Source organism: Portunus trituberculatus, chromosome 41, assembly GCF_017591435.1.
Source record: "Portunus trituberculatus isolate SZX2019 chromosome 41, ASM1759143v1, whole genome shotgun sequence".
Classification (NCBI taxonomy): domain Eukaryota; kingdom Metazoa; phylum Arthropoda; class Malacostraca; order Decapoda; family Portunidae; genus Portunus; species Portunus trituberculatus.
In genome coordinates this window covers 29563747-29580727 of record NC_059295.1, presented here as the reverse complement: position 1 = coordinate 29580727, position 16981 = coordinate 29563747, and the positions used below count along the sequence as shown (strand labels likewise).

General features: G+C 38.5%; 1 long non-coding RNA gene across 2 annotated transcripts in view; it reads right to left on the bottom strand.

Moving 5' to 3' along the window:
* Window positions 1–16981, bottom strand: part of LOC123516827 — a 118803-nt gene that overhangs the window by 87089 nt on the left and 14733 nt on the right. The gene's annotated exons all lie outside the window — the stretch shown is intronic.

Sequence of the window (16981 nt, the reverse complement as noted above, 5' to 3'; positions counted from 1 at the left end):
TCATCATGCAAATGCCGGCGGGAATGAGGGAGTGAAGCGGGGCGTGTGCGGCGAGGCGAGAAGAGGTGAGGTACTGGATAATGAGCGGACGTAACCCCCCCTCCTCTCTCTCTCTCTCTCTCTCTCTCTCTCTCTCTCTCTCTCTCTATCTCTATCTCTAGCATTCATAACTTAATACCTTCCTTTTCATTTCCAGATTTTTCATGTCACACCTATACCATTCAAACTCCACCATCTGCACATATATCACTCATCCTTACCACAACACATTTCCTTTACTAAGTCACTCATCCTGCATTTATTTCCATCCCACACAGTTTTCCTACCATTTAGTCGAGTCTTTTCCGTTACTTTAATTATCTTCCTCACCATATCCTTTAATACACTTAAGAAATGACAGATAAATTAATGTATATCCAGAGCTAGAACAATTTTTTTTTTTTTTTTGTGTGTGTGATTCACTGTTTGATCTGCTGCAGTCTCTGACGAGACAGCCAGACGTTACCCTACGGAACGAGCTCAGAGCTCATTATTTCCGATCTTCGGATAGGCCTGAGACCAGGCACACACCACACACCGGGACAACAAGGTCACAACTTCTCGATTTACATCCCGTACCACTTAGGTGAACAGGGCTGTGAAAGGAGACACACCCAAATATCTCCACCCGGTGAATCGAACCCGGTCTTCTGCTTGTGTGCGCTCTAACCACTGAGCTACCGGGCCGTGTGTGTGTGTGTGTGTGTGTGTGTGTGTGTGTGTGTGTGTGTGTGTGTGTGTGTGTGTGTGTTAGCGCTTTTCTGTTCTTTCTCTGGTATATTTTCTTTTTCTCGGTATATCCATTTACTTTTTTTTTTCATGCTATCTCATTTTCCTTAGTTTGCTTTCTTTGCCTTCCGTCTCTCACACTAACTTTCAATTTGAACACGCCATCAATTTACACCTCCCACACACGGTAGTCCACTTCATATCCTCATCATATCTGACATAATCCTTTCCCACTCCATTCATTCCCTCAAAAATCCTATATTTTCTTTCACTGAATGTTTACATTTCCCCAACCCACCTGTCACGCCTCATACCTACGTAGAGTTAGGGTCAGAAAACGAGTTATCTTCTGAATTTCATTATGATCAGTGTTTCACCTCAATGTCAAATAGTGTGATGTGTTGAAAGTCTCATTACAAAGTCTGATAATTGCAAAACAGAAGCACGACCGATTCTTGGCTGATCAGAGGACTTATCGGTGAAGGGAAAATCCAAACAACTATGGAAAAAGTATGTTATTCTAATCTCGACTATGGTTGCTCTGTTCATTAAAGTTTCATTTCCAGAGGCATTCCATATTCAATTTATATCCTTGGAGTCACCCTGCAATGGCTAAGAAAATCACTACAAGACGGGATAATGGAGTGCTTGACAAATTAGTGCATTCATTGGAGGTTTATTCCTGGGATCTTGTACAACTGGTATTTAAGCTCTCCTTCCCACACCTGTATACAAATATTTATATATTAGTGTAGAAATTTGTCTGACCTTCATATGGATAGACAAGAAGATAAATAATACCAGTGATATATAATGACTGAATATTTCTGGCATCATGCATACAACAGTAGATTTATAGCATATGTATAAAATTCATCCAACCCAAATACCCTTCATGTCAATTAAAAAAAAAAAAAAAAAAACTCTGGTGCTAAATGCAGACTCCTACAAATAAACTGTGATCTTGAAACCAAAGATACAGTACGTAGAGTTTGATAGTAATCAGACTTTGTTCATTTAGTCATGCAACTTCTCTGTTTTCTATCTAGTGAAGTATTGCCATCTAACCCAACAGCAGGTACCTCTCTGATCACGTAGTGTTGACGCCGTGGTACAGTGGAACCATGCGTGCTTTGGGGTCCGAGGGTCTCCCAAGCGCACGGGTTCGATTCCTATCCACGGTCCGAGTGTAGGTTGCGTTTCCTCACTCGGGGCAATGGTTTTCTAGCGGGTGGGCTTTCAGATAGGAGGTAACACAAAAAGTATCCCCTTTAGCCCATAAATTCCCGTGAAAAGTCCACATGGTATAAATAAAAAATATATAAAAAAAAAATGCGGGTGTTATGCGTTATGCACATGTTTACTGTATTGTACGTATGTTAGCTGGCAGCACCTCCCGAGGCAGAGCAATTGGGCGCTTCGTGGAGAAAGTGCCTCTTTCTGCTAGTAGCTGCGTCAAGTGAATCCTGTGTGTGGATGATAAACACATTGAGACTTGTCGTGTGCGTATCCATAAAATCTAAATAAACTCTAAGAAATAAGTGATGTGGTGGTGTTGTTTATTTAATAGGAAGACACAGACGCAACACGGTACCATAGTCACCCATCCCCTTAACGAACCGTGCAGTTGTTACCTTCATTCACTCTGATGAGTCGGATACGCCACGTTACTTCAACTATTATAACGAATAACCTCTCTGGTTGCAGGTATAAATATATGCACACTGACATATAAATAAATTCTGCCATTGGCTGGCAAATTACTTAAAAAACAATATTATGTATGTATTTTTTGCATATCTCTAACAACAATTTGTACACGTAGAAGGTAATTTAAATGTAATATTCATCCATCTCCAAAAAAAACTCCTTCCTACTTTTGACAAGTACATGTAAAAATTCTTCATTTTCCTTCTACCCACACGTTCAACATCCTTCTCACGTGTCTCCACCCCCCCTCCTCAATCCTCCATTTATATATAAAAATATAAAACGTCTTAATAGCGGTGTTTATGGACCTTCATTGTTCCTACATTGTGGGGAGAGCCGATCCCTCCAAAGAGCAATGAGGATGTTCTCGAAGCGGCGGTGTAAGTGTAACGAGAATAACTGGCCTGCTATTATAACATTCCTCTCACAAAGAACATCATGCTGTGTTCTCATAACGAATCACGTGGACGACGAGGAACGGGAGTTAAGGAAAACAGGTTTAATTTGAAGTGTATTTTACCAGCCTGGGCTGGTCTGACTTGGCAGCGCCTCGAGTCTAAACTGTTTTGACAGTGACAGCATTATTGTACAGGAATTACCTTTCAGGCGGAGAGTGCTCTCAAATACGATTATAGAGGAAAAAAATGTGTAAGTCAAAAACATTATTTAAGACTTCACTTATAAATAGCGGCGCCATTCTACGCCTGGAGTGCCTCGCCAATTTGCAAGATAATGTACGGAAGAGATTTTCTCATACATAAATATGAACGACTAAATCCCCGGGAAGCCATGCAATGAATAATTTACAATGAAAACCGTGTTTAGTGTGAAGGTTGTGCAAAGCGAGGAAGGTGATGGTCATGATGGTGGTGGTGGTCTCTCTCTCTCTCTCTCTCTCTCTCTCTCTCTCTCTCTCTCTCTCTCTCTCTCTCTCTCTCTCTCTCTCTCTCTCTCTCCTTCCTGTGCTTAACATCCATCCCTTTCCTCCCGTCTGTAATAACTTCGTCATCTCCATGAAGAGCAAATAAATCCTCATTTCACGTAAGAGAGAGAGAGAGAGAGAGAGAGAGAGAGAGAGAGAGAGAGAGAGAGAGAGAGAGAGAGAGAGAGAGAGAGAGAGAGAGAGAGATAGGGCAGGGTATATGAAAACATGATCCACACACCAAGGACTGAAGGGGTGAGAGCCTGATGTATCGTCTGCAGGATTGCCCACCGTGCTTCCCCAGGTAAGCCCCGAGTCAGCCAAATGGATGGCGGCCGGCTGATGAGAGGGAGCCATTGCCTACCAGCAAGCCGCGGCACTGGGAATTTGATTTTTAATGTTAAGACAGACCACACGAGAGAGAGAGAGAGAGAGAGAGAGAGAGAGAGAGAGAGAGAGAGAGAGAGAGAGAGAGAGAGAGAGAGAGAGAGAGAATTTCATAATGCAAGTAATGTATGATCAGTGACAAGGATGTTAAGTACCGACTACTACTACAATTACTATTCTTACTGCTACTAAAACTAACACTAATAATGCAAACAATATTATTCCTACTACTACTACTACTACTACTACAGTGCTACTACAATTACAACTAATACCACTGGTTCTACTACGCTACTACTACTACTACTACTACTACTACTACTACTACCTACCACTACAACAACTACTACCACCATTATCACTACTACTACCACTACTGACCACTACCACTACCACTATTACATACACTACTACCACTACTACTACCTACCACTACCACTACTATTTCTCTACCATCACTACCACTACTCACTAAACCAACCACCACCATTTCTTCTATTACCACCACTATCACCACCACCACCACCACTACCATTCTCCCTACATCACCACCATTACCACCACCACCACCACCACCACCACCACTACCACTACATCACCACCATTCTCCATTACCACCACCACCACCACCACCACCATTCTCCATCACCACCACCACCACCACTACTATTCTCCATTACTGCTACCACCACTACCACTACTCTTCTATTACCACTACTACTACCACCACTACCACTACCACTACTACTACTACTACTACTACAACCACTACCACTACTACTACTACTACTACCACTACTACTACTACAACCACTACTACTACTACCACTACCACAACAACAACAACTAACCACTACCACCACTACTACTACTACTACTACTACTACTACTACTACTACTACTACCATTACTAGTTACAGAAATGTTGCAACATAAATACAAGCTCATATCCAACCTCGCATCATGTCTCTATTTATCATCTACTTTCTCACGACCGCAGAGCTTTTATTACTCTTCCTTTATCGGTTATGAGTAATTAGTAGACCATCATCCTCCATCATTCCAGACCTGTCCTCCCCTGTACCATCTCACACTTCACTTGCTTCCCTCCTCCCTTCTCCCACCCTGCCTCTTCTCTTCAGCACTCTTCTTGCCTGTACCTGCTGCCCTGCCCTTCACACTTGTCCATCGCCACAGGGTCGAGGGAAATGAATGGCCTTTGTAATAAGTAAATCAACACGTCTCTGCAACTTAGTCCATCTCCAATATGAATTTCTCTATCTTACTGTATTTGAGGAAGCTGGAACTAATGTATTTGAATTTTGTTTTATTATCTGTTAATTTCACTTTTTGATATATTTCATTTTAATTAATTCTATTCACTTTTCACTTTATCGTTTATGTAGATTCAACTTTTAATTACTTATTATTTTTTTTATTATGTGTTTAGTGTCCTTCGATTGTCTTTTTTGTCATGTTGCACACTTCATTTCTTCTTAAGTCAGGTTAAGACTCCTAGCTTCTCCCGTCAGCTCACTTACGCCTTCCACCGTGAGGTGCTGATACGCGTTGCGATGCTGTGCCGTTGCTAGGGCTTCATCCTCGCGGAAATAACAAAGACCCTTATTGTTATTCCTATCATTGTTAGCGGGACTGATGTAATTATTACCACTGCCAATTAAATTAAAAGCAATTTGCACATAAACTATGATAGCATATATTCATACGTATTGTGAAAAAGACATTCGAATTATAATACGTTTTATGCATCATCACTGAACGGAGTAACAAACACGTAAGTGTTTTGTTTATTACATGAGGATGGAATGGTTTTGTCTTTTCAGGTAAAAAAAAAGTCACAAAAAACAAAGATTAAGCGAGGTTACATGTACAATTTTAGAAACGACTGTCAGCAAAACACGAGGTAATGGATGCAATATCAATACCACTGCAGCTCGAAAATATCCAGAGTTGGTATGTGCAACAAAGAGATAAAAATACTGGCACAGCAACGCATTTTGCCTTCATTACCTTGTTCTGACCTGCGGTATAATTATGAGGTCACGCAGGAACCGGTCAGGTCACCTTTAGTACAGCAGTCGCAGCTCTGTCCTGGTAAACATGGCGTTCTAGGATTCATTTACCAGATTTCGTGCGACACTTCCCCACCTTCGCAATTCTATTTGACACAGTTTGCCGATTTGCATGATGGAACAGAGAACTAGAGACACTCGTGATATCTCTTGGTTTCTCGGAACAGTGATAACAAAATAGGCAAATTTTTCCTATTATGGAAGAAGCATTTCATACGTTACGAGGGCTTCAGATTCCGATAATCTCAGACTCACATGAAACTCCAGTTTCTTACCAACCAGTTTTAATGAAACATTGCCTGACAACCACGAATAACAGAAGAATTTTAAGAAGTTACAAGAATTATTTACTAGGTTTTGATGTGTCTCACCTATTCATTCGCGTGCTTCCAATATTAAACAATGACATATTATGAATGAAATAAATTCAAGCTGGAAGGTTACCAGCAAAGAAGAAAAGGTAGTACTGACTCAACAAAATCATCCATCTGAGGCTTGATAAACGTTATGCCCATATCCCCACCCCAGACGCACATCATAAGAAAAGACTGGTACTCCTGGAGTTACGCGTCAATTGCGTCATTCTGGAACCTTGAATGACCCGAATGAAGATGGACCGTTGAATTCCTGAACATTTTCACTGTGATATGCAACAATACACACCATTAAAAAGCAATGTAGAAGCTTATCGAAAGCACGAACTAGAAAAAATAGAAAATAAAAATAAAAGAACAATGTCATTTTGTATACAATGTAATATTCATAAATGGACGTCGAGATAAAAGAAATTTCTCACAGTAGATTGTGATGACAAAGAATCAAAGTTTCTGTCATCCTCCGATATCAAACAACGAAATCAAATTCATATCATGAATGCAGACTTAAGGGGACATGAACTGAGAAAAAGTGTATAGCACAGGCACAAGTGTGATACGCATCTGTAAAAAACACGAACAAAATCCATATAAAGATAATTATAATTAAACACTATATCTCATCGTTTATAAGTAAAGGAGAACATTGAAAACTTTCAACTTTCTTCAGCATAAGGAAAAAAGGAAAACCTCTTCCTATATGCTAAATTTCGTCCTATGATCTGGAAAAAAATAAATAAATAAAACACAGTGGAAACGGAAATTAAAAACGTTGTTTAGTAGAGAGAGAAAATGCCAAACATTTCCAAACGGAAAAACAGAAACAGGAATAGTGCACAAAACTTAAGAATATCAAGTTATGATGAATATCGAAAGCCCGTCAGTCACACTTGACAGAGAAACTGAGAAAATTCCTTGAAAGAAGAGACAAATTAGGCAAATGGTAGTTTGAATATAACTTGTAACCAACTAGGTAAAGATAGATCTTTAAGATGGGAGCACTGACACTGAAGCATACTTTACATATTAAGTAAATAAATTCCATGTGATGAATTAAGAAAAGAACATGAACATAAAAACATGATAATAAACATGAAAAATCTTTGTACAAGCAAAAAACAATGAATTGTGAAACGAGAAAGGAGAGAAAATTAATATTGCTGCGTAGCAGAAATGAAAACAGAACGTGTTTCATGTCCCACCAGGAAAGACTGTAAATAATAGAATCTAAAACAGAAAAGTAAGTTACATTTGACTTGCACCTACATTAGTGCTCTGAAATTATGCATTTATTTAGCATAAAAGTATGCATTTGCACATATTCTCTTTTCATAATGACAAAATATATATTTAACACATTCTTACTTAAACAAAACAGTAGCGAAACCTATTCTTGATTTCTCTGATAATTTTCACATTTCATCCATTTATTTTCTTAGTTTCCACATTTTTTAAAAAATTACACACACACACACACACACACACACACACACACACACACACACACACACACACACACACACACACACACACACACACACACACACTCTCTCTCTCTAAAAAAGCAGTCCCTTCCTCTTCCTTGTATCTCACCCCTCCCCACTGACGTAGCGGCGGAAAAGATAAACTCGCACTTCGCCATGATGTCAAACTTTTCCACCCCTCCATCCCTCTCCTCTTCGTTCCTACCTCCCAGCTCCCTCCCCTCTTCCCACCGTCCATGTAATGGATTTTTACAAGAGAATTCTAAAACTCAAGCCTCGGTCCACCACTCCTACTGATATACCCATTAAGATTTACAAAGAAATTGCTCCAGAACTAGCCACTCCTCTCTGCTCAATAAATGCATCTCTCTCAGCAATGATGCCCCGTTGACTGGAAAACATCATTTGTCACACCCATCCCTAAGACTTCCAGTCCGTAGTCACTCAATGACCTCAGGGCAGTCGCTATCACACCCATCCCTAGACTCATTTGTGAAGACTTTGTGTTCGACTGGGCATACAACACAATTAGTAACTCCTTAGACATTCAGCAATTTGACAACATCAGAGCCACCTCCACCTCTCACTACCTTACCTAATCAGCTTCCTTGACTTCATTCACAGACACCTGGACAAACGGAACCCCTATCTAGCAGTCATTTTTTGTGGACTTCAGGAAAGCTTTTGATCTGTTTGACCACACTATTGTCATCAACAAAGCCATCAGTCTGGGTCTTTCCTCTCACCTGACAGCATGGCTGGCTGACTTCCTCACGGGACACAGGCAAGCTGTACGTTTTCAGAAACACGCATCCTCTTACCAACAGCTAACGTGTGGAGTCCCTCAGGGCACCAAGATGGATCCACTCTGTTTCCTGATACTGATTAATGACGCTCTGACAAACGCCCCCCATCGCTGGAAGTACGTGGATGACTGCACCGTGGGTGTGCCAATCAACAACAAAAACCCAGACTACTCAGCACTTCAAATAACGCTGGACAAACTACAAGAATGGTCGGCGGAGAGCAGGATGACAATCAACCACACCAAAGCTGTGGTAATGGTCTGCACCTCCTCATCGGCAGTCCCCCGCCCTCCCACAACTCTTCTTGGGCCCTCATCCCTTCCAAATGGTTCGGTTGGCCAAGCAGCTCGGGGTCACAGTGGACGACCAATTGACATGGAAGCTACACGTTACCGGCTCCTTGGCCCCTGCCTACATTAATTACGAACAAGCCCAAACCACCCTGAGCCTTCCCAGACTGTCTGCCAGGCACCGAGAGGCCCTCATCAGGCTGGGTAGAGGCCTGCTGCGTCACTCACGGCTTCGACATTTCCTTTCCCCTAATGCCCCACGACCAGCCCACGCCACACGTCAACACAAGAAGGACCCCTCGAACCGACAGTTACCAATACAGTGCGACCCCCACCATGGTGCGAGCCATAAACTCCTAAGCTAATGTACTAATCTTAAGCCTCCCACCAGTCGTCACATGTATATTTTCAGTATGTATGTACTGCAATTCCTAATAAACCGTATATCATTATTATTATCATTATTATTATTATTATTATTATTATTACACACACACACACACACACACACACACACACACACACACACACACACACACACACACACACACACACACACACACACACACACACACACACACACACACACACACACACACACACACACTGAAAATTAATTGTTATGAAAAACGAGCTTGGCTTCTAATAACTGATGTAATAACGTTTCTTTTTTCCCTAAGTATAATGTTTTCACTGATTAATGTATCGGCAGGAGCCAACGCCCTGTAGACAAAGGAAGAGGAATTGTCTTCATGCACTGTGTACTTGGCAAAACAACATCTGGGAGTCAGTGAACAGTTAAGTAATTCAGCAACCAAGCACAATTTAGGTTGGCTTTTACTTTAATGATTTTTGAAAATTTACTGCCACATCGAGAGGTTTGGCACGACACTTATATTAGGTAATACTTATCCTCACTTCATTAACTCTTATTTTCCTCTCTCTCTCTCTCTCTCTCTCTCTCTCTCTCTCTCTCTCTCTCTCTCTCTCTCTCTCTCTCTCTCTCTCTCTCTCTCTCTCTCTCTCTCTCTCTTTATCTATCTATCTATCTCTCTATCTCTCTATCTCTCTCTCTCTCTCTCTCTCTCTCTCTCTCTCTCTCCACATGAAAATGCTATTTATTTATATTATATATTGATGTTACTTTATCACAAACGAATATATTTTCCATTCTTTCTCATTAAACTCTCTAACAGTAAATGTTCTCCTCTGTTCGCTTTCAACACATTTATTATTTTTTTTCCAAAACTCTTCTATCAGTCAAAGTATCCCCTTCATTTCCGCTGTCTTCTTGGCTCCTTTGTATTATTATTTTTTTTCATTTCTCTATTAGTAAATATTTGCTATTTCTTTTTTTTTTTTTTTTTTACGTTTCCGTGGGTTTAAGTGAAAAACGTTACACGTGCTGTGCATGAAGCAACAAAATTATGCACACAAACGCGACACAATAAACACACACAGAGAGAGAGAGAGAGAGAGAGAGAGAGAGAGAGAGAGAGAGAGAGAGAGAGAGAGAGAGAGAGAGAGAGAGAGAGAGAGAGAGAGAGAGAGAGAGAGAGAGAGAGAGAGAGAGAGAGAAAGAGAGAAAGAGAGAATCATTTATCATCTTCCAACAAATAACTCATTATTTCCAGCACCTTTTTTTTTTTTACTTTCTTATTCTTTACGCTCTTAATTTTCTTTCCCTACATTATGAACACGTGCGTATTTATTTTTCTATTCAGTATTGATGATGTCCATTACCTCACAGTCATTTTGGTGCACCGGGAGATAAACCTTAAGGGCAAATAAAAAGAAAAACACATTTATCGATTAACAAATAAAATTTCAGACACATAAATAAAGAGTAGAGGAACACGTGTAGACTCTCTGACTGAATTGTGGGAAACCAGGGATTCTTATTTCTACTCTAAATGATATAATGAGCGATTAATTACAATGTCACACTGCAAAATTAGGGTGATTTAGATTTTAGACCACGGTGAGGGAAAAAATGAAAGGAAAGAAATAAACAAGAGAACAGAAGAGAAGTGAAATTATGGGTGAAGGAAATAATTATCTGATACTGTAACGAATAGAAAAAAATATATATAGCAATAATAAACTACTTAAAATGACGATAATGTTAAATGAAATATGAAAGAATATTATAGAAATGAAATAGTATAGAAAGGACATGAAAGCTGACTGACAAGTTCATTATTCCATTTCGCTTAAAAAGAAAAAAATATATATGGCGACGATTGTGATGGGTTAACACTACTAAAAAATTGAAAGGTTACCTGTAATACTATGTCGCAAGAAACCGGATAACGTGGACGACACGAAAAAAAAAAAAAAAAAAAAAGCTTTAATGCATAGAGGAAGAAACTAAGGAACGTTACTGGAAAATGAAAGAAGTGAGGAAGAAAAGGAAAAAAATAATAATGTCGCAGATAAATCCATAAATATTATCCTGGGAAGTTTGACAAAGCACAAAAAACAGACGAACGCATACCGATATCTAAACTTCTCAAAATATGAACGTAAATGTTGAAAGCGGGTTGCAAATTTTTTCTTTTTATCTTCCGTGGTTCAATACGCAACGCTGTTTAGTTTATCTCTTGTAATATGCAGCAGTTTTCGTGTTTTCTTCTCTGATACACAATATTCTGTTTCTTATTTCAGCGCTCAGTGTTTCCCGCTCCCTTGCTGAATTTTAGGACTGTGTGTTGTTTTCTGTTATCTTTTTAGCTCAAAGCACATTGCTTTCGCAGTCTTTTCCTTTAGTCTATCATTTCTGCTTCCAGTTCCGCGTTTTCAGCTTCCACTTACGTAGTTCTTAGCTTCAGTGATAAGTTTTCCAATTCCTTCGCATATACGAGTATTTACTTTTCGTACAAACCTTTTATATATTAATTCTCTCCATTTCCTCCCCAATTTCCATTTCTTTTTTCACCTCACCACTTGTTGCTCTCTATGACTTCTAAGTATATTTTCATTTCATTTTCTCCCTGGATTGAACACCATTTTCCACTTTCCTGACAATTAGGCAGGCATCATTTTTTTTCACATATCGGAAACCATTACGTGATTGTTTAACTCTGCCATGCACACTTCCTCCTTGCCCGTTAAGGTCTCCAGACAGTTTTTTTTATTTATCGATTGTTCTTCACCTTGGAAGACTCACGAAGGAAAACACAGAGATCAAAAGCCGCTGCCTCAGAGACTGTCGTGTTCGTCTTAAGTGTTGTTCCAGTTCGATGAAGAAGCAAGCAAAACATCAAACATCAGCACAGCCAGTGCCATCATCTAGCAGTCCAAACAGCTTAGTCTCACATGGCCTTCAAGTGCATCCTCCGTAAATGCGTGCTTGTTACTTAAGATCACGCATTAACTAAGTAGGCAATTATAATATTGATTTATATCATTACAGTTATTCGTAGTTAGTAATATGCCGTTGGCCCTTTGTCTTTAAAAGGTATTATTAAAGATGTTATTTCACTATTTACAACATAAAGACATATCAAAAGAAGAGAAGCTGAATCTGTCAGTTGCCCTTATGCCTACACGTGCCGGTTCTTTAATAAAACATATTTACCTATATCTACTTATCATCTCAATCTATAAATTTCTCTAAAATTTGGAAGTTCCTTATCAATTCGGTTCTATCAACCCTATCAAGGAGTGTATTCCATTTATCTCCTCTATCTAAGATCGTTTTCTCTTTCTATCTCTCAGTTGTTTTCTTTACGTTGGCACACCTACTAACCTAACCTAACATAGCATAACCTACTGGTCACGTCGCTCGATAATTTCCCAGTGTTTAAATCCATAGTGTACTAAACTAAGCGGCTACGATCAGATGAAATTTACTTACTAAGACGATCAAGATGGTGTTGTCATTTGCCACTGGGAAAAGATTGCTACAAGAAAAACATTCGGAAAAGAAAGTTATTTTGTCATTACTGCAATTTGAAGGCCAGTTCTTTCTACCACATTTATATATTTTAATTTGAGTAGGTGTGTGTATGTTTGTGTATGTGTGTTTTCGTGTTAATATATCGGCCATAATTTATTGATCTATTCGTGGAAATAATGACAGCTAATTTGATAAATTTATATGTACCGACAAAAGGTACATAATTCTTAAAATCTCCGTGGATATCTTTACTTGTTTATGATTTTATGTGCGATATTTCCATAACAATCATCAGCGATTATCCAGTGTTCTTGGTAACGTTATTACTTGTAGCACAGCGTTTACATTGACATCATCATCCTGACTACTATATACCCTGTTTCATCTCAATATATGGTGAAGGGCATTATTGTTAGGTACCGAGGGAAATATAGGATGAACAGTCATAATTTAATGATTCGAACAATAATTATCTTATTATTTTTTTCATGATTAGCTTTTGTATTTCTGTCCATCACGTCTGTCAATCACTACATACCTACATTAGTCACAATACACGTGTACATTGCAATCAGAATAAAGTCATCTAAAGAACTATACTATAAGTATCTTATAACAACAGCCGTAATATTGAGTTCCCAAACTCCTAGGATCTATATTCATTTTTTTTTCTTTCCCAGAAGAAATATATCAATAGATATTTTATTGTTTAAAACCTACTAAAGATAACGTATGTTTACGCTAACATGAAGATATACTACGTAGAGGTGTATCAATTCTGCAATTATAAGTGGCACTTTGTAAATGTATGAGCAGCAGAATAAGTGTTAATATTCATTAAGAGTGAGTCGTTTTTTTTTTTTTAAGTCAGAAAAGTTGCAAGAAACACGATTTACACTGCATACGCTACACACATATTTTCATGCACTACTGTCTGCACACAAAGGGGAAATGAACGCAATTTAAATAGCATTGCAACATGAAAACACCCAAAGTTTGTATGTGTAACAAAGAGAGAAAATTCTGATACAACTATGCATTTTGCCTTCATTACTGCGGACTGACCTCTCAGTACACGACGAGGTCACACAACCACATGTAAGTCACAGGGTTGGCCAGTTGGCAGGAATTCAAGTGCAGGCGTCACTCATAAAAATGTAGAGAAAAATAATTATAACAATAACAATAATAAAAGAATAAATTGATATATATATATATATATATATATATATATATATATAAACAAAATAATCATAAATATTCATACGAGCATGGATGATAAAATCTTAAATATTTCTTGTTATTATGATTATTTTACGAGTGCGATTACTTCACAAATCGCTAAAATATTGTTTGTTTTTTTTTCATAATATAGTTCAGGTTTCTTAACGCAATGGCAATGCACGTGGTACTTGTGATGACGTTGAGCTTTTCACAGGTAGATGATTACTTCTTCTCTTTCTTTCATAATAAAGTTTCTTCATTATTAATATTTAATGTAACAACAGTCTCACAAAGTGAAACTTAATAGCAAGCTAAATAAGGAAAATCTTTCCATGATTTATGAAGAACATAAAGGATATTTAATAATTTTACTATATTTGATATTATTATCAACATTAATCATTAAAAAAAGAACATATGAGAAAACACTAAAAAATACAACAAATATTAAGAAAGTAATCATAATATCAGCGCTACCACCTGCAGAGCGAAAGAACGAAGATGGTAAGGAAACAAAACAAGAGGATTATTAAGGATTATCGGGGTAAGTAATGTTATAGCAAGCTAAATCTAAAATAACTTAGAAAAGGACTAATATAATTAATCGTATGTCAAGAAAAAAGAAAACAATTGTACTAAAGATGATGTGCAGTCCATTAGAAGCAAAAGTAAAGAAGAGAAGGGGGAACTAAACAGGGATGAACTTAAAGCCATGAAAGAGGAGAAAGGAAATGACGATATGGCAGATGAGAAATTAGATAAGGATGAAGATATAACTGAAACTGAAGAGACAGAATAAGAGACACAGGTACATAAATGATGACAGGAAGAAAAAGAGAAAGAAAATATTGTCGAAAATGAAAATTAAAGCACGAATGAAAATGAAGAAGAACAATTTTCAGTTACAAAAAGTTCATGTATGCAGGAAACACGCGTAAGTTTTTATGACTGCTAAGAACCGGTGTTTGAACGAGGGAGATGGGACGGGGAGTGAGCACTCCAAATGGAATGAGGTGGAAAGGAATGAATGCAGGAAGCGCGGGAAGGAGAGTATGGATACCATCGAGGGAGGGACGTGACGGAATATGGAAGATAGATGATAAGAGAAAAAAGGACATCCACATTCTTTACTCTTTCACTCCTATGGTTTCCCTTCAAAAACATTCTGGGCATCGTAAGAAAAAAAAATGGGTTTTTTTTGGATACAAAAGAAGAAAAGAAATGACAGATCAGGAGTTAAATTTCTCTTTCTTAGATTACAAAACTAATTAACGTCAATGTTCTGAGCACAAAAGGAAAAAAAATGTGTGCGTGGACAAACAGGAAGAGAGAAGAAATAGTAATTAAAAAATTGAATGGTTCTCGCTGTTCTCGGCAGCAAAATTATTTCATATTGTTGTTTTTTGTTCATATTTAGAGAACTGCAGAAAAAGAACTGCTACAAGTACACACAAAATATAAAAAGAAAGAGACGAAAATCATAAGAGGTTAACTTTTTCATCTGGTCATCCACTGTTAACATTGCACTCCAAGGACGCGGAAAGGAATGAGAGAAGAAAAGTGTTAATTTTGTCTCTTGCAGGCTGCAAAAATAATTACTTTATTGGTGCATTCATTCACTATTAATACTCAGAGCGCTGTAGAAAAAAAATGTTTGCATGGACAAGCAAAAAGAATAAAGAAAGAGAAAATGAAGTTAACTGTCATTTTGACACCCCAAAACTAATTATGAAGCCGGAAGGAAAACAAATGAGTAACAAATATGCAAAAGTGATAACAGAAATGGCTAACCATGTGATATTTGCAAAGCGGCAAAGCATGTGACAACCCCGTGATTTTGAACTATAACTGTCAATCAACTGCTAATCTGCCTTGCATGTGAAATAAGAAAAATAATGTTAGCGAAGCCATTGTCAGCTTTTCATATAGGTTTGTTTATGTACCGTGTGTGTGTGTGTGTGTGTGTGTGTGTTTGTTTGATCTGCTGCAGACTCTGACGAGACAGCCAGACGTTACCCTACGGAACGAGCTCAGAGCTCATTATTTCCGATCTTCGGATAGGCCTGAGACCAGGCACACACCACACACCGGGACAACAAGGTCACAACTCCTCGATTTACATCCCGTACCTACTCACTGCTAGGTGAACAGGGGCTACACGTCAAAGGAGACACACCCAAATATCTCCACCCGGCCGGGGAATCGAACCCTGGTCCTCTGGCTTGTGAAGCCAGCGCTCTAACCACTGAGCTACCGTGTGTGTAAAGACTCATGATTTATGCTTATGTCCTTAACTTCCCAGGGCAACTCTTTTAACTAACGTAACAACCTGGACGCAAGTTAGAAGCAAACTGGCCACGTCTACGATGTGCTGCACTGGAACACATTTTTTTTCCCCAGTCGTTGGTGTTTTCACTTATCCAGTCCAGCCAGCACTACCAGCCAAGATAAATTATTGCACACACTACTGAACAATGTAAATAATAACTGAACACCGGAATAGACATGGGTAATAAAAAGTCATTCCAATATATTCTCGTGTTCATTCGTGAGGGCAATACAAAAATTACATCAACATCCGACGCTTATGTAGCCTGTCCATGTATAGCTCGACGAACAAACCAATATAAATCGAACACTATTTGGCATCCACTTACTTCACATTTCTTTTTTCGTATCTCATCTGCATCACACATAGGTTTCACACATGAGCCTTATTTCTTTTAAGAATTCATCAATATCACATAATTCATGTTTTGTGTTAACTTAGTCTTTATATCTACGTTCTTCACTGACGTGGCAAGTTCCAGCACGAGACTCTTGCCACACACACGTTTGCCTCAGGTACTGTGTTTATCTTTGCATTCTGAGCCTCTACTCGAAAACTATTACTCCACCCGTCGTAATACTTGTTTCAAACCTAACAAAAATGACTACCCAAAGTAGGCGATGCCTTACATTGCTACATTAAAAAATTCATATCAATTTCAAAAGTAATTCCTAGACATACTGCGACTCTTCT